The sequence below is a fragment of the Tenebrio molitor genome, chromosome 8, assembly GCF_963966145.1.
Source record: "Tenebrio molitor chromosome 8, icTenMoli1.1, whole genome shotgun sequence".
NCBI classification, from domain to species: Eukaryota; Metazoa; Arthropoda; class Insecta; order Coleoptera; family Tenebrionidae; genus Tenebrio; species Tenebrio molitor.
In genome coordinates this window covers 7,746,540-7,751,753 of record NC_091053.1, presented here as the reverse complement: position 1 = coordinate 7,751,753, position 5,214 = coordinate 7,746,540, and the positions used below count along the sequence as shown (strand labels likewise).

Here is a 5,214-nt window from a genome sequence, read left to right as displayed (position 1 = left end):
TCAAGTGTCATTTTTGTATCAATTTATTAATGAAAATGGTTTTTACACTAGAGCAAGACATTTTTATTGGTATGGCGTACTTTCGGACTGGAAATTTTGATGCTGCTAACGGTTGGCAGTATTCCACGGAGCACGGACGATACATTGCACCAATTTCAACAAATGTTCCCCGAGCCAGTTGGTACTTTGGGCGGCGCGGTACCTTATTCGCGTTTAGGCAGCATTGCACGAGATGGGTGCAACGTTACCTACAAACAGGTGATGTGAAAAAGGCAAAACCTACTGGTAGAACATTTACACTTACAGAAGATGTAGTTGAGAATGTTCGAGGTAGAATGGAACAAAACCCTCGAAAGTCAGTGCGAAAGCTTTCACTCCAAACAAGCGTGATTCTTATGTAAAACACACGCATCCAAAGTTCTTTGTTGGGTACGTTTAATGCAGGCCCTAATAATCCTTACCATTAAAAATCCCGTCATTCCTTTTCCTTACTTTACCGGCTTGTCATATGGAAGTTGCCTAACCATTTTAAAGAAGAAATTAAAGTTCCACCCTTACAAATTTTCCCGGATCTAATCCCTGCATCCCGCAGACTTTCAGCTCGAAAATAATAACGCATAAAACATGTTTCTGTTTCTCAGGGGGGGCATGCGTGCACGGCCTGTCGCTTTTATGAATATCGAAACAGTGGGCCATTATTAAGTACCGCTAATTACATTTTATACTGTTTTTGGTCGTTTTGTACGTATCGTGTTTTAAAACTACCAACTCGTAACATAACCTAAATTTTTTGACATTCACAACTTGCAGCGCTGTATTTCCTTCTTGAAAAACATTAAGATTTTTACTTAATTACGTAGAGGGCGCTTCAAACGCAAACTCTTTATTTAGTCATTTTTTTTTTAATGGAACATCATGTATTTCGATATACCGTTGGATAGCTCTTTCAATGAGCGTTCAAAAGATATGAGGTGTTTGGCATCTAAAATAAATAGTTTATCCACAAATTTCATTTAAAATATAAAAAAAATTCAGATTTTTCTTTAATTTAACTGAACCAAAAAAATACATTTCATCGAGTTTAATATTACTACAGATTTACAAAATAATTCAAACGAGAATAAATTTAACCTTTAATTGACCATATTAAATTCGAACTGTCATAATGACAGACCTTTATATTTGATATTTTCATGTAGCCCAATTTACTCCAACAAAATTTTGCTGTACTAGATTTTCATGAATTCGATAGTAGGTACAATAGAATTACCAACTGGTATCATTTGCACTACCGAAATGGAGCGGAATTTACTTGTATCGTGGGTTCCGTTTATCTTCTGCGTGATACAACAAATTGATCAAATTTTCTCTCAATATAAATTAATACACAGATCAATGATTCACAACTTTTACGTTGTGTCTTTATCACATAAGTATGTATTATGTATTATTATTATTAAAACTTCTTAATCCTCAAGAACAGCTCGGATTTTGATGATATTTTTTAATGTGTGTTTTTATACGAGTATATTATTTGAAATCAGAAACATTTTGGTTGGGGCACATAAATATTTATATTATTTAAACAATAATTATGCTATTTATGGAAAACATTCAGTTTTTCACGATATTTATTGAAACTTTGAATAGTAATGGGTATTTAAGTCTTGTTCTTTTCATTGTCATTATAAAAAACTTTAAATCATATCAAATTTTCCAAAAAATTTTACAAACAATATTGAATAAGATTTTTTTTTTAAATTATACTAGCAGGACAACCTTTTAGCGTTTAAAAGATACTTATCTTAGAAAGCCTTACAAAAAAAATTGACGTTCTACGTTAAATATTTTTTAATTGAGGGTATCTTAAACACTATTCTATTCTATTCAGTAAAATGTCTCAAGTGAGTCAAATCGAGAATCGAGCTGTGATAAAATTCTTAGTAAAGGAAATGTTGACTCCCTAAATTATCAAATAAAATTTGGATGACGTGTACAGGAAGTTCTCCTTCCTGTTCTGTAGTAAAAGAATGGGCAAAGCGTTTTCGTATGGGACAAGAGTGCCTCGAAGATGATGCAAGATCTGGTCGACCAGTAGAGGTTCACAGATGACAAAATTGCCCTTGTTGAAGAGTTGGAATTAAGTGACCGCCGTCATCAATATCAGAAATGGTTAAGCCTTCTAATACAAGTCTTCGCCAGATGCTGCTTGACCATTTGGGAATGCATAAAGTCAGCGCAAGATGGGTTGCCAAACTTCTTTCGGCTGTTCAGCGGCAACATCGAGTTGAATGTGCACGAACACTTTCAAAACTCTGTGGATCAGACCCAAAAGCTGTGTTGGAAACCATTGCAACAGGAGATGAAACAATGGTCTTGTACTATGATCCTCTGTTGAAAAAGGAATCGATGGAATGGCGACGTAAGGGTGAAACACCACCCAGAAAATTGAGAGTTTGTCAATCAACGAGAATGGTAATCGCCACAATTTTCTGTTATTGTCATTGCTTCTTATAGATTTTAAGGAAACTACTCGTAACACCACAGTCAGTGAAAAATGTTATGCAGCATTGCTTCATAAATTGCGGGAAAACATACGCGAAAAGAGACGGGGGAAGCTAACCAGAGGCGCCCTGATACAAGTCGTCATCCTGGATTTTGGGGTCGACCAAAGCGACCATCCTCCTTATAGCCCAGACATGATCCCTAGCGACTATTATATATTTGGATATTTAAAAAGAAATCTACGTGGGTGACATTTTAACGATGATAATAATGAGCTAAAAGCAGCAGTAGTAGCCCGTTTTGAGAATAAACCAAAATGATATTTTTTAAAGGAATTGGCTTGTTAGTTAAAAGATGTAACAAGGGTATTGAAGTGAAGGGAGATTATATCGAAAAATAATTTGAAAAATTTTGCTTTATTTTGCCTCCTTCGTAGTCAAGCCGGGTAATTCTGGCGCTACCCCGTATACCTCGTATACCCTATGTAACCACGATTTAGTGGGTTTCCTCATTCCAGCATTCTTCTTCTTACACATGGCCCTTACATTAAAAATTTTTAATACAAAGGATATTACATTTTGAAGAAGATTAAAGGAAAATTCTTTTATGCTTTTATGATATGTGATGTGTGAAAGTGAGTGTTGGTTGAACTACAACGATAGCAGGTTGCGATTCAGTTTAACAAACAGATTTGAAAATATATTTACGAGTTTTCAAAATACTTTAATGATGAATTACATATCCATTGTGCTGTTCATTACAAGTATGTACAGTTAGTAGTGCTAAAACTATATGTAAATAATATGTATACATAACGCATGTACAGTGCATTTTTTTTAACTGTTGCCATAGGGAATTGCATGGTAAAACTTATACCCCCTGTTAACTTTTGTTCTGATGAAAATATTCAAACCATTTTTGGAACAATGTTGGAAGATTTTTTAAACGATCGCATAGATTGCAATTCAATATCCTAAACTGTCAAAATAGTATATTAAGTTTAAAGAACGGTAATGACAATGTACGGATCGAAGACAATTGTTTATATTGTCTGAAATCCGTACATTGTCATTAACGTTCGTCATGCTTATGAGATTTTTTGCGCGATTGAATATTTATTACAAAACATTCCCAACTAGAATGCAATGCGATACGACGCCCTTCACATCGTGTTGCCACAATGTCGATTTTTGTATCGCGTTTCTAAGGCAATCTGCAAACAACTACCGCCATTGCAGTTTTTGTGCGCAAATATCGCCAGTTGTGTTGAAAAACAAGCAGTAAAATGAGTGATATTAGTGATTCCGAAAACGAAGTGGATATTGTAGAAGAAACTTTGAATGTGGGGTGCGTCACAAATAAAGAATTTTTGAAACTAACGACCTCAACGTGTAATTAAGAAGACAAGGAAAATTTGTGGTATGAAAATTTTGATAATACTAATGTCGCGGCAAGTTCGCTAATATTATTTTATTGCAGCGGCAAGGAATGCCGACCACAAGAGCCGTGTGAGTTTCCAGAAAGTGCTAAAATCTTGTCTTCAACTTCTGTCTACATAAATCAAGAATTTTCGAAACCAGCGAACTCAATATGAATTCAAGAAGACAAGGAAAATCCGGGGTATGAACATTTTGACAATTCTAATGTCGCGGCAAGTCTGTTACTAAAATTGTTTCATTGCAGCGGCAAGGTAGGCCGACTACAAGACCCGTGTGAGTTTCCAGAAAGTGCTAACATCTCGTCTTCAACTTCCGTCTACATAAATGAAGAATTTTCGAAACCAACGATCTCAATTTGTAATCAAGAAGACAAGGAAAATGCGGGGTATGAAAATTTTGACAATGCCAATGTCGCGGCAAGTTTGCTAATGCTATTTTATTGCAGCAGCAAGGAAAGCCGACTACAAGAGCCGTGTGAGTTTCCAAAAAGTGCTAACATCTTGTCTTCAACTTCTGTCTACATAAATGAACAATTATTTTCGAAACCAACAACCTAAATGTGTATCTAATCAAGAAGACAAGGAAAATGCGGGGTATGAAAATTTTGACAATGTCAATGTCGCGGCAAGTTTGCTAATACTATTTTATTGCAGCGCCAAGGAAAGCCGACTACAAGAGCTTTATGAGTTTCCAGAAAGTGCCCCCACATCTTGTCTTCAACTTCTGTCTACATAAAAATTATTATAATAATCGATTAATTTTGAATAAACTTTACTTACCGTTCTAGAACACCAAAAATTACTTACCATCGAGTTCATCGTTACAGTGCGTCTATCGATATTTTGAAACGACTTTTTAAACACTAGTTAACATTTTGGGTCGTTTATGATGGTCTCATTACTAGGGGATTATTTACCTACCCCGTAACAAAAACTCTCGATGGTACCTGCGGATTATTGAGGATGGGTTACCCACTATTTTTACGACAATCTTTGTTAGCTGGCAATAAACCACTGAAGGAAGCAAAAGGTCGTTTTAAAATATCGATAGACGCACTTTAGCAACGAGTAAACAGAGCTTACCATCTTGGAAACAGACGTGGTAAACAACCAAATAGAGTACAATCGCGCAAAAAAGTTGTGAAAAAAATATTTATCTAAAATTTTGAATATAAACTTACAGACTCATTTTCCAAGGAGGTATCTCAGGTATCGAACAAAACCAAATACAGCTTGACCAGAATAGCTTGGCGCCTGAGATGCGCCGACCA

The 5,214-nt window shown here is 35.5% G+C and overlaps 2 long non-coding RNA genes across 4 annotated transcripts; one reads left to right on the top strand and one right to left on the bottom strand.

Moving 5' to 3' along the window:
• Positions 1-804, bottom strand: LOC138137223 (uncharacterized). The gene is made up of 2 exons (XR_011161632.1): positions 305-804; positions 1-248 (listed from the first exon to the last, which is right to left on the bottom strand). It is a non-coding gene; the product is annotated as an uncharacterized lncRNA (long non-coding RNA).
• Positions 805-3,619: 2,815 nt separating this feature from the next.
• On the top strand, positions 3,620-4,718 carry LOC138136885 (uncharacterized). Of its 3 annotated transcripts, none has more exons than XR_011161475.1 (5): positions 3,620-3,924; positions 3,985-4,125; positions 4,189-4,329; positions 4,393-4,537; positions 4,598-4,718. It is a non-coding gene; the product is annotated as an uncharacterized lncRNA (long non-coding RNA). The 3 variants fall into 3 exon arrangements; XR_011161476.1 differs by having other exon boundaries at positions 4,390-4,537; XR_011161477.1 differs by lacking the exon at positions 4,393-4,537 and having other exon boundaries at positions 3,621-3,924.
• Positions 4,719-5,214: the final 496 nt, after the last annotated feature.